The following is a 13,731-nucleotide window of genomic DNA, read 5'->3' as shown; positions in this document are numbered from 1 at the left end:
CAAAAAGCTAACTTTTCCTAGTCCTTTAGAAACAGGATATTTTCATCTATCCATTCTCAATCCCTTTCAGCTGTTTGGATGAGCATGCTTTAGACAGTTTTTAAATATATGAACCAATGCTTTTATCCTAATAGTTAAGAACATGGCCTTTAGAATCACACAGAGCTGAATTCAAATGTAGCTCCACCACTGAAGAGGCATGACCCTTGGCAAGTTAGCTTCTTGGAAATTCAGTCTTCTCATCTATAATGTGGGTGGAATATATTCACAGTAATTCAAAGACGTTCTAAAGATTAAATAAGACAATGTGTGGGCTGGTGCCACAGCTCACTTAGCTAATCCTCCACCTGCAGCGCCAGCACCCTGGGTTCTGGTCCCCGTTGGGATGCCGGATTCTGTCCCAGTTGCTCCTCTTCCAGTCCAGCTCTCTGCTGTGGCCCGGGAAGGCAGTGAAGGATGGCCCAAGTGCTTGGGCCCTGCACCCGCATAGGAGACCAGGAGGAAGCACCTGGCTCCTGGCTTTGGATTGGCGCAGCATGCTGGCTGTGGAGACCATTTCGGGGGGTGAACCAACGGAAAAGGAAGACCTTTCTCTCTGTCTCTCTCTCTCACACTGTCCAACTCTACCTGTCCAAAATAATAATAATAATAATAATAATAATGTGAGCTTGTGATATACAATATTTTCATGCATATTTTTATAATCTCTGTGGTCTCTTCCAATTCTATAACACTGTACTACAATTCCATTAACATTTCTTACAGATCTGTGGTGTGGCATTATCATATAAGATCCTCACAGTAATTCTATGGAGTTGGGATATGATCCCAAAGACCATCCCAAAATGTAATGGCTTTAAAGAGAACAACCATTTATCATTTTTCAAAAACCTATGGATAGGGGCCAGTGCTGTGGCACAGTGGGTTAAAGCCCTGGCCTGCAGTGCCGGCATCCCATATGGGCACCAGTTTGAGTCCATGCTGCTTCACTTCTGATCCAGCTCCCTGCTAAAATGCCTGGGAAAGCAGTAGAAAATGGCCCAAGTACTTGGGCCCCTGCATCCATGTGGGAAACCCAGAAGATGCTCCTGGCTCCTGGCTTCAGATTGGCTTAGCTCTGGCTGTTGCAGCCATTTGGGGAGTGGACCAACAGATGGAAGACCTGTGTGTCTCTCCCTCCCTCTGTCGGTAACTCTGCCTCTCAAATAAATAAATAAGATCTATCTTTCAAAAGACCCTATGGACGGGGTGGATGGTTCTTCTCATCTGAGCTGGCTTAGCTAGGTTCTCTCATCTGTCTGTCATCAAATGGGGGTGGGAGTCAGCTGATAGCTAGCCATTCTAGGAGGGTCACAATCACATACGTGGTGGTTGGATGGCTGTCATCCTCCAGTAGGCTAGCTTGGGCTTGTTCACTTGGTGAAACAAAAATATGCAATCCCGCTGAAGTCCAGGCTCAGCATGAGCACACCCTCCCTTCTGCCATATTCTATTAGCCAAAGCAAGTCACAAGCCAGCCCAGATTCAGTGGCTAAGAAAATAGACTTCAATCCTTAATGAAAGAGCTACAAAATCACATGGGTGATGATGAAGAATGTGTGGCCATTTTAGCAATCAGTTACAACAGCCAGTTTTCCAGAGCCACACATGTGGGCTGGCCTTCCCAAATTGTCTGTGCCCAAAAACCCAGACAAAGTTTGTTTTTCCAGCAGGGCACATATTGCAGGTCTGGATGAGTTGTTTGTTTTTATGTTTGTTTTGACTTTCAGCTATTTCCAGGATGTTTCCTTCACAGAGGAGAATCGCTCAGTTCTGCCTGCCATGTGTATTAAGAAGTGCCGGGAGGGAACACTGCTCTGTGGTCAGAAGCTCTGGCACTTGGCAGGGTGCAGAGACTACAGCAACCTTGGGGCCCTGGAGGCTGCTTCCATAAGATAACGGTCTTCCTTCTTAGGTGTTCAGAACTTCTCAGCAGCCAAGGTGTTGCACATCAAAGTCATGGTCAACATTGCCTAGGGTGAAGAATAAGTTCACCTAATCAGCTAACAGGGGACAATCCCAGGCAAGAATTTGTGGTCTTCCTGGCTTTAGATGACACTATCTTGCTCATGCTTTCTCCACTTGGAAGTCTGCAGATTTCACATGAGACACGGAAGCGCCTTGGATTGTCCCACTGGATGAAATCACATTGTCATTTCTGGACAGGGATGAGGAGGTGTCACAAACTCCTGACAGAGCGCCTCCTGGAGAGTGCCTGCAGAGGGTGAGTGCCTGCCCAGCTCTTGTCACTTCTCACTCCTTTTACAGTCTCATCTGGGGCTGGGACAAGGAGTCAAGGATGTGGCTGACAGAGATGTAGGAAAGAATGTCTCGGAAAAAAAAAAAAAGCAAAAAATTGTTCTCATGCACTTTGCTGGCTGAGCCCCTGGGAACACAGCCTTCTCATGGGGAAATATTGCAACATGGCTCAGATGTGGAAGGGTTGAGCAAGGGTCCTGGCCAGTGGGGGCAAATGCCCCTTCACTGGCTTTTCTCACATCAGGCTAAACCCTCTCATACCATTCCTGTGTGAGCAGGCAAAATGAGCAATTCCTCATGCAATCCTCTCCACCCACATGCAGGTATTAAATATGGTTGGGCAGGAGGCCAGTATCAGATATGCCTGTAGGCCCATGTAGGGAGGCCAGAGCCTCCACTAGAACAAGCCGTGGCCAGCTCACCCATAGCTCTTCCAGAGGGCAGACTCAGCAGTGCCTCAAGGGAGGCACAGTTCGGCCCTTGGAATATGGCCTTATTGGGACTCATTCCCCAGGGAATTATTTTTTTTGGCTCTACAGACAATGCTGAGTTCAGTTCTCACCCAAGTGAAAGTTTCCAAATTCAAATGCTACAAGAGATCCCCCAAACCACACCTGGACCGAAGGACAAACAAAGGAAATCCATCCACTTTCTTTCTATGTATTTCTGTCTGTTGGCTCGAGTTTCATGCTTGGAAGCCTCTGGATCTGGGCCAAGCACTGTGGTTCCTGCTTTCCTTAGTTAGTAGAAAAGTCTGCCTAATCTAAAGATGCCCCACACCTGTCCTGAGAGGCAGAGCACAGCCTGAGCCTCAGGGAAAGGGACTTCTACATCCTTACAGCTCCACACTCATTTCTTAATCTGCAGTAGAGACAAATGCTCTACCCATTTGTAGAGTGTCAGCTCTGATCTCCTGACAGAGTCCATTCCTGAAGAACCTGGTAGGATTCTCAAGCCTAATTGGGCAGCCTCATTTCCAAGGACCACCACGAGGGCCAGGAAAGCCCCTCCAGCCCATCCATCTTCTATACATTAATAAATGGTTACCCTCCTAAGGAATGTTCTCACTTGTAGCCTTTCTGCTCGTGGATGTCCTACATCCTCCTTTTTCTCAACTGCTCCATGCCAGACATATGTCATCTTTCTTTTTTCAAGAGTATTCTATTTTCTGGAATTCAACTGACAGATTGGTTGACATCAACAGGAAACTCATCTTGGTGTGGGGAGAACATGACCTACATTAGGTCAGGAAGTACACTTGTTCTTGACCTCTACGCTCTGGGGAGCAGGTCTTGGGAATGACCTCAAGTTTAGACTATGTGAAATATTCATACACACACACACAAGCACATCCTCACATATACCTGCCCACACTGGATTCTCAAGCTCAAAGTCTCCTTCAACACAACATTTAGAGTCAGACTTTTCAGATGCTGGTAAAAGGGTGCAATTAATTTAAGTAAAGGAAAGCCAAGGAAATGGGTGAATATCTACATAATGGGGTGGAAAGCTGGGAAGGAAGACAAAGGGATCAAATCTTCATCTTCGTGGAGGAGAGCGATCTAAAATCAGAGATTTTCAGAAGTTAGCAGAAAGGGCAGTTTTTTTTCTGGAATGATATCTTCATTATCTCAAAGATCTCTTGACTACACTTCCCAATCTCCTGGGAAGAAAATGTGACAGTGGCCCATGGGGTTAATACCAAGTGAGAAGGGGGACGTCCCCCATGGACATGCTCTCCAGTATCCTTTGTGCCTTCTTCCTGTCCCCCAGGGCCTTTGATTGCCCATTTGCCCTATGCCCTGAGCTCACCGTGCTATCCCTGCTGGCCCCTCTCCATCTATGTAGACTGTATGTTCACCTCACAAGGGGCTCACTCAGGAGCTGACATGACTAATGGCTGTGCAGGCTCAGAAGTGGCCTCCCGTGGCCTCCAAGGTTTCTTTGGCTTGAGGGATAGCAGAGACTTGAAGTCTTCTGGGATTCTGCTGAGCTTGACACTATGCAAGGAAATCAGACCTCCTGCAGGTAAACACGTCCAGGTAAACTTCCCTACCTGGAGCAGGTAGGGAAGCTCCACCCTGCTGCGCACCTAACAATCTCCCCAGGCTCATCTGAGTTCACACACATTCACAGGGCCAGCTAGTTGTGAATGAACCATTAAGCTGGCCTGATTCTAACCTTTAAAATCAATGAATATTTTAAAATGGAAAAATTTTCTTTTATTAATTATAAGGGCAGAATAACTACACTGTAGAAAATGAAGAAACTAGAGTTGAAAACTATTCCTGGGGCCTGTGTCATGGCATTTTGGGTAAAACTGCCACCTGCAACACTGGCATCCCTTGTGGGCACCGGTTCAGGTCCCAACTGCTCCACTTAAAATCCAGCTCACTGCTAATGCACCTGCAGTGGAAGATGTCTAAACTTCTTGGGCCCCTGCCACCCACATGGAAGACCCAGATGAAGCTCATGGCTTCTGGCTTTGGCCTGGCCAGCCCTGGCCACTGTAACCATTTAGCAAGTGAACCAGCGGATGGATGATCTCTCTTTCTGTTTCTCCTTTTCTCTCTAATTCTACCTTTCAAATAAATAAATACATCTTTAAAAAAATATTTCTAGTCCACCTTCTCCTACCTGGTTACTCTGACTTCTGTCTAGTTCTCACTTGAAGGCATGTTAATTTTATTTTAAAATTCTTCTTTTTTTACTTAATTTTTAATTGACAAATAATAAATTGTACATATTTATGGGATACAGGGTGATAACTCAGTACATGTTTACAATATGCAATGATCAGTGTAATTAGTATTTTTATCTCCTCAAGCATTTATCATTTGTTTGTGTTGGGATGCTTTAACCCCTTCTCTTCTAGTTATTTTGAAATAGGTAATAAATTGTTGTAAGTTACTTGAATTTTTTTGATAGCCATTTCAGAACCTGGGGAATTTTGTTGTCTGACATTATTCTCTATGTCAGCTGCATTTTTAAAAAAGATTCAATTTAATTATTTTAAAGGCAGAGCTACAGAGAGGCAGAGGCAGAGAGAGAGAGAGAGTGAGAAAGAATAGGGTCTTCCATCTGCTGGTTCACTCCCCAGATGACTGCAATGGCTGGAGCTGCGTTGATCCGAAGCCAGGAGCCAGGAGCTTCTTCCAGGTTTCCCACATGGATGCAGGGGCCCAAGAACTTGGGCCATCTTCTACTGCTTTCCCAGGCCATAGCAGAGCACTGGATAAGGAGAGGAACAGCCATGACTCGAACCGGCGCCCATATGGGATACTGGCACTGCAGGCGGCGGCTTTATCTGCCACTCCACAGTGCTAGCTCCAGAGCTGCACTTTCTAACCTCTAAGGCTTTTTGAGTACTTGAGTGCAGCAATGTCCTGGCAGGGCCATGGCAGCTCAGCTGGTTCACCCAGCATTGCTGAAGGGCTGGCACTACAGCTCCTTCATCCTGCATATAAGGGTACACATCTTTTATCTCCATAGGACACCAGAGGTAAAGCCAGTTGCCTCTCTGAGTTGAATCTCCTTTGCATGCCTCTAATTGCTGTGGATTCTACCCTGCTTCTTGGCAGGTCTACACTTTGCCAGAGGGAGTGAGACCAAGCACACATCTTTCCCCACATGAGTGATGTAAGGCTTGTGCCTCACAGCACAGAGCTGTCAGTGTGTCTGCAGGATGGATGCTGGCACTGGATTCAGAATGGGTGCAACCCTGGGCTTGTTAGCCAAGTCAACCTCATCACTTCTGTCTTTTCCCCAAACCCAGTGGGCTTTCCTAACATGGCCTAAGGCTGGAGCGGGCAGATGAATATGTTGAGCAGGACCTAGCGGAGGGACCCCTACTACTGTCAGTCTCCCCCTACCCAGGTAGTCTCTTCCCATAAAAACACTCAGTTCCCTCCCAATCCATAAAAAAACAAATGAAGAACAGGACTGTTTGGCCAACACACTGGCTAAGAGAAACCTTGGAGGTAGCTTGAGGGCTACTGCCTGTTTGACTGGGGCCTTGCTTCCAAACACAAATATTAATCTTGGCAATCTGACTGTCTCCTGCTTCATGATTTTTTGGGGTCATGTTTAAGTTGGGGAAGAGAGAGATGAGAAAAAAAAGCACAAAATTTCCTGGAACAAATGAGCTTTTGATTTCTAGATAGTTTTTAACTGGGGTTAATGTTAAAAATTCACCCTAGTTAACAGCTACTTTTCTATGAACTTCTCAAGCAAAAGGGATTACATAGGTAAACCCTCTAGAACTTTTGGTTATAAATAGCAAAATATAAATGTCAATGCCTAGATTCTTGATAAAGATGACAAAAGCATTGAAGGACCACGCATCTGCACAACTCAAGATCCAGAATCAGTTTCACAAATTTGCAAGACTTTTTCTCCACCATGACTTTCCCTGGTTGAACCCACAGCCGATGAGCAAGCACCCAATCTCATCAGTTAGTTAGGCCAGAGAATGTGGCACAAGCTCTCAGTGTCGGTGCACATATGGTATGCCAGGATTTATGTGCATCCATGGATGGAAGAGTCTTCTTGGGGACCTCAGAGTTGTCTGCTGCAGGGGCAGCAAAACTCAAATCAGCTCTGGAGGCTTTGAAAGAGTGGACCCTAGACTTCTGGGCTCCCAAGAAGCCAGAAAAATAAGTAGTGCATCTGTTAAGTCATCTTTCATGATCAGTGTCATCATAATTGTCTTAGTTCATCAAGCTCCACATAATTTGGAGCCTCTTTCCAGGACAGCATTTCAATATACACCATTTGAATCAATGATGACACTTCTAATAATGGGCCTTGAGGCAACAACCAGGACTGCCCATGCAGTCTTATCCACTTAGATGATCAAGTGTGTCCACAAAAGTGAACTGGCCAAACTCATTATATACAAACAAGCAAACACTGGCATTTACAACCAAATGATCTAAGGTGAAAAGTGTTCTAACTGGCAGAGTTATAAAAGAGTGTGTACAGCATGATACCGAAAAGGCTACAACACATTGTATGCAGTAAGATACTGTTTTAATGTGAAGCATCTATGCATATTCATATGAGGGCACGGAAAATGAAATTTAAAAATAAGTTCATTTTGGTGCCCAAAAATCTAAGCATTTGAGGATCTTGAAAAAGTTCACAGAAAATGTGTATTTCAAAAAATGCACAGTTTTGCCGGCATCATGGCTCACTTGGCTAATCCTCCGCCTGTGGCGCCAGCACCCCAGGATCTAGTTCCGGCTGGGGTGCCGGTTCTGTCCCAGTTGCTCCTCTTCCAGTCCAGCTCTCTGCTGCGGCCCGGGAGGGCAAGGAGGATGGCCCAAGTGCTTGGGGCCTGCACCCGCATGGGAGACCAGGAGGGAGCACCTGGCTCCTGGCTTCAGATCAGTGCAGCGCTGGCCACGGCGGCCATTTGGGGGTGAACAAATGGAAGGAAGACCTTTCTCTCTGTCTCTCTCTCTCTAACTCTGCCTGTCAAAAAAAATGCACAGTTTCAAAATTGTTTTGTACCATAATAAACACTCTTTAAGATATTTATCTATCTCATTGAAAGGCAGAGTGACAAAGAGGGAGAAACAGAGAGGAGCTTCCATCTGCTGGTTCACTCCCCAAATAGTTACAACTGCCAGGCGGAAGCCAGGAGCCTGGAACTCCATCCATCTCTCTCAGGTAGGTAGCAGGGGTCCAAATACCTGAGCTGTCCTCTACTGTTTTTCTAGAGACATTAGCAGGGAGCTGAATCAGAAGTAGAACAACACAGACTTGAATCAGCACTCAGATATGGAATGCCAATGTTCCGGACAGAGGCTTAACTTGTGTATCTCAGCACCAGCCTCCAAAATAAACTTATCTTATAATTTTATTTTCCTGTGTATTCTTGAAGTACCCTCAAAAATATGCTACAATGCACAGGACAGTTCATCTCAGCCAAGAATCACCAAGAACAAAATGTCAGAGTAACGCTGACATTGAGAAATCCTATCTTAAGACCCATACAAAAGTATTAACAGCAGTTTGTCTTCTATTTTCCATGTTAATAATTTTTCTCAGTATTTGTATTATAATTAATTAATAACGAAAATAATTGGAGCAGGTGCTGTGGCACAGCAGGTTAAGCCATGGCCTGCAGCTCCAGCATCCCATATGGGCACCAGTTCGAGTCCCAGCTGCTCCACTTGTGATCTAGCTCCCTGCTAATGAACCTGGGAAAGCAGTGGAGGATGGCCCAATCCTTGGGCCCCTGCAGCCATATGGGATACTCTGAAGAAGCTCTTGGCTTTGTCCTGGCCCAGCCTCAGTCATTGCAGCTATCTAAGGGGTGAACCAGTGGATGGAAGAACTCTTTATCTCTCTCGCACTCTCTCTGTAAACTCTGCCTTTCAAATAAATAAATAAATATTTTTTAAAAAAGAAAATAATAAAATTTATTTCAAATTTTTTTCTTTTTTTAAATTTTTTAAATTTTTTTATTTTTTATATTTTTTATTTTTATTTAATGAATATAAATTTCCAATGTACAGCTTATGGATTACAATGGCTTCCCCCTCCCATAACTTCCCTCCCACCCACAACCCTCCCCTCTCCCGCTCCCTCCCCCCTTGTCGCTTCTCAGCCTTTTGGCTAAGATCAAGTGTAGTATCTGTTCTTACCAGTTGTTTCAAATTTTAATATTAACTGGCTGTAGCATGTCCAAAGTTCAGATGTGGCTAAATGCTGTTGATATTTATTGATGAAGAAAACAAACCTGATGCCTAACAACAGTTCTTGGCCTTCTTTGGAAACTCTCCCTTCCCAGAATGAAAATAGTGGTTAGGAGCCACAGAGTTAGAATTTCATTGAGTTCACTCATAGATACACATTACTATAAAGAAATGTGGCAGGGCTGGTGCTACGCCCACATCCCATATGGGCGCAAGTTCATGCCCCAACTGTTCCTCCTCTGATCCAGCTCTCTGTGCCCTGGGAAAGCAGTGGAAGATGGCCCAAGTGCTTGAGCCCCCACACCTGCATGGGAGACATGGAGGAAGCTTCCTGGCTTCGGATCAGCCCAGTTAGGGTCACTGTAGTAATTTGGGGAGTGAACCAGCAGATGGAAGACTTTTCTCTCTGTCTCCCCCTCTTTCTGTCTGAAATTCTGTCTCTCAAATAAATAAAAATCTTTTTTTAAAAAAAACTTAATTTATACTTAGTTTATTGGTTTTTTAAATTTTTATGTAATGAATATAAATTTCCAAAGTACAGCTTATGGATTACAATGGCTTCCCCCCTCAACTTCCCTCCCACCCGCAACCCTCCCCTCTCCCGCTCCCTCTCCGTTTCCATTCACATCAAGATTCATTTTCAATTCTCTTTATATACAGAAGATCAATTTAGCATATATTAAGTAAAGCTTTCAATAGTTTGCACCCACACAGAAACACAAAGTGTAAAATACTGTTTGTGTATTCGTTATAACATTAAATCACAATGTACAGCACATTAAGGACAGAGATCCTACATGAGGAGTAAGTGCACAGTGTCTCCTGCTGTTGACTTAACAAATTGACACTCTTGTTTATGGCGTCAGTAATTACCCTAGGCTCTTGTCATGAGTTGCCAAGGCTATAGAGGCCTTTTGAGTTCGCCGAATCTGATCATATTTAGACAAGGTCATAGTCAAAGTGCAAGTTCTCTCCTCCCTTCAGAGAAAGGTACCTCCTTCTTTGATGACCTGTTCTTTCCACTGGGATCTCACTCAAAGAGATCTTTCATTTAGGTATTTTTTTTTTTTTGCCAGAGTGTCTTGGCTTTCCATGCCTAAAATACTCTCATGGGCTTTTCAGCCAGATCCAAATGCCTTAAGGGCTGATTCTGAGGCCAGAGTGCTATTTAGGACATCTGCCCTTCTGTGAGTCTGCTGTGTATCCCGCTTCTCATGTTGGATCGTTCTCTCCCTTTTTTATTCTATCAGTTGGTATTTGCAGACACTAGTCTTTTTTATGTGATCCCTTTGACTCTTCGTCCTATCATTATGATCAATTGTGAACAGAAATTGATCACTTGGACTGGTGAGATGGCATTGGTACATGCCACCTTGATGGGATTGAACTGGAATCCCCTGGTATGTTTCTAACTGTACCATTTGGGGCAAGTCCAATTGAGCATGTCCCAAACTGTACCTCTCTTCCCTCACTTATTCCTGCTCTTATATTTAACAGGGATCACTTTTCAGTTAAGTTTCAACTCTTAAGAATAATTGTGTATTAATTACAGAGTTCGACCAATAGTATTAAGTAGAACAAAAAAAAATACTAAAAGGGATAAAGTATTACATTGTTCATCAACAGTCAGGACAAGAGCTGATCAAGTCACTGTTTCTCATAGTGTCCATTTCACTTCAACAGGTTCCCTTTTTGGTGCTTGGTTAGTTGTCACCGATCAGGGAGAACATAAGATATTTGTCCTTTTGGGACTGGTTTATTTCACTCAGCATGATGTTTTCAGGTTCCTCCATCTTGTTGTAAATGACCGGATTTCATTGTTTTTGACTGCTGTGTAGTATTCTATAGAGTACATGTCCCATAATTTCCTTAGCCAGTCTACTGTTGATGGGCATTCAGGTTGATTCCAGGTCTTAGCTATTGTGAATTGAGCTGCAATAAACATTAAGATGCAGACAGCTTTTGTGTTTACCAATTTAATTTCCTTTGAGTAAATTCCAAGGAGTGGGATGGCTGGGTTGTATGGTAGGGTTATGTTCAGGTTTCTGAGGAATCTCCAGACTGACTTCCATAGTGGCTTAACCAGTTTGCATTCCCACCAACAGTGGGTTAGTGTCCCTTTTTCCCCACATCCTCTCCAGCATCTGTTGTGGGTAGATTTCTGAATGTGAGCCATTCTCACCGGGGTGAGGTGAAACCTCATTGTGGTTTTGATTTGCATTTCTCTGATTGCTAGTGATCCTGAACATTTTTTCATGTGTCTATTGGCCATTTGGATTTCCTCTTTCGAAAAATGTCTGTTGAGGTCCTTGGCCCATCTGTTAAGTGGGTTGTTTGTTTCGATGTTGTGGAGTTTCTTAATTTCTTTGTAGATTCTGGTTATTAACCCTTTATCTGTTGCATAGTTTTCAAATATTTTTTCCCATTCTGTCGGTTGCCTCTTCACTTTCCTGACTGTTTCTTTTGAAGTACAGAAACGTCTCAATTTGATGCAATCCCAAATGTTAATTTTTGCTTTGACTGCCTGTGCTCCTGGGGTCTTTTCCAAGAAGTCTTTGCCAGTACCTACATCTTGCAGGGTTTCTGCAATGTTCTCTAATAATTTGATGGTGTCGGGTTGTAGATTTAGGTCTTTAATCCATGTTGAGTGGATTTTTGTGTAAGGTGTGAGGTAGGGGTCTTGCTTCATGCTTCTGCACATGGAAATCCAGTTTTCCCAGAACCATTTATTGAATAGACTGTCCTTGTTCCAGGAATTGGTTTTAGATCCTTGGCTGTAGATGTTTGGGTTGATTTCTGGTGTTTCTATTCTGTTCCATTGGTCTATACATCTGTTTCTGTACCAGTACCATGCTGTTTTGATTACAACTGCCCTGTAGTATGTCCTGAAATCTAGTATTCTTATGCCTCCAGCTTTGTTTTTGTTGTACAAGATTGCTTTAGCTATTTGAGGTCTCCTGTGTCTCCATATGGATTTCAGCATCATTTTTTCTAGATCTGGGAAGAATGTCTTTGGTATTTTGATTTGAATCTATAAATTGCTTTTGGGGGAATGGACATTTTGATGATATTGATTCTTCCAATCCATGAGCATGGAAGATTCTTCCATTTTTTTGGTATCTTCTTTAAGGATACCAAATCTTTAAGATTTTGTAATTCTCATCATAGAGATCTTTAACGTCCTTGGTTAAGTTTATTCTAAGATATTTGATTGTTTTTGTGGCTATTGTGAATGGGATTGATCTTAGCAGTTCTTTCTCAGCTGTGGCATTGCCTGTGTATAGAAAGGCTGTTGATTTTTGTGCATTGATTTTATATCCTGCTACTTTGCCAAATTCTTCTATGAGTTCCAATAGTCTCTTAGCTGAGTTCTTTGGATCCCCTAAGTAAAGAATCATATTGTCTGCAAAGAGGGATAGTTTGAGTTCTTCCTTCCCAATTTGTATCCCTTTAATTTCTTTTTCTTGCCTGATGGAAGACCTTTCTCTCTGTCTCCCCCTCTTTCTGTCTGAAATTCTGTCTCTCAAATAAATTAAAATCTTAAAAAAAAAGAAACTTAGCAGGGCCAGAATTGTAGAATAGCAGGTTAAGCTGGTACCTGCAATGCTGTTATCCCACATCAGAGCACTGGTTTGAGTCCTGGATGTTCCAATTCCACTTCAGCTCCCTATTAATGTGCTTGAGAAAGCAGCAGAAGATGGCCCAACAGCTTGAGATCCTGCCACAAACATGGAGTTCCTGGTTCCTAGCTTTAGCCTGGCCTAGCCTTGGCTGTTGCAGTCACTTGGGGAGTGAACCAGTGGGTGGAAGATCTCCCTCTCTTTCACTCTTTTTTTGTCACTCTACCTTTCAAATAAATCTTTAAAAAAATATACTTCACTTAAAAAAAAAAGAATTTTGCAAGTCAACCAATCTCTAGGGAGCTTGTGGATTTCACGTTGCCTTGTTTTTTCTGTTTGCTCAAATGCTGTGAATTTTTAGCTACTGACACCACTGCTGCATGGCACGAGGTGTCTAGTCCTGTCTCCATAGGTTTATTATGGCTGCTCAGTCCTAATTAAAAGACGCCTTTTGCCTTGTCGTCAGGCCTTCCGGATATGGCTCCTGGGCCTTATTTTTGGCTCTGAGCATCTATGTTGCTTCCTGTTTTGCTGCCAGATTAATGACATACAGCATGTGAGCTAACGCAGTCCCTGGAGAAGTATTTCCTTCTCCTTCCTTCTTATTCCTTCCAGCAGTTCTGGGCTCACAACAGATCAAGTGCATCATACAAGAGCAAGCAGCTCTGACGTGCAGAACACCCATGTCCTGCCACCTCCCGCATGCTGGTATTTTTGACAGTCCTCAATTAGAGCAGCATGGTTAACTTCAGCCTGTCATTTGTGTGGGCTAAGCTTGTTTGAAAAATCCTTGAGGAATCAGCCAGTGGTGGGAGGACCATTTTCCTATAAACAAATGATGGGACCTCGATGTCTGGAAGACACTAGCTGTGGTTTGGTGCCTGGGGCCTTTTGAAGGGACAGAAATGTCAACCCCCTTCCTCTTTGGCTCCACAGCTGTCTCACCACTGAGACTAATGTTCTCTGTTTCACTATCAGAAGCCCTGGAAGAGTTCTCTGGATTACAGGGATGTCTGCTTCCAGTTTCATTTGATCACCACTAGTGGTAAAGGTACAACATTTACCCACATATAACCATATGGTTGACAAGTAAACTTACTCATGGAGTG

At 43.7% G+C, this 13,731-nt stretch overlaps 1 pseudogene; it reads left to right on the top strand.

Moving 5' to 3' along the window:
* The first annotated feature begins 8,902 nt into the window (after positions 1–8,902).
* LOC133769305 (U2 spliceosomal RNA) lies at positions 8,903–9,051 on the top strand (annotated as a pseudogene).
* Positions 9,052–13,731: the final 4,680 nt, after the last annotated feature.

The sequence above is a fragment of the Lepus europaeus genome, chromosome 10, assembly GCF_033115175.1.
Source record: "Lepus europaeus isolate LE1 chromosome 10, mLepTim1.pri, whole genome shotgun sequence".
NCBI classification, from domain to species: Eukaryota; Metazoa; Chordata; class Mammalia; order Lagomorpha; family Leporidae; genus Lepus; species Lepus europaeus.
This window is presented reverse-complemented; position numbering and strand designations above follow the sequence as displayed.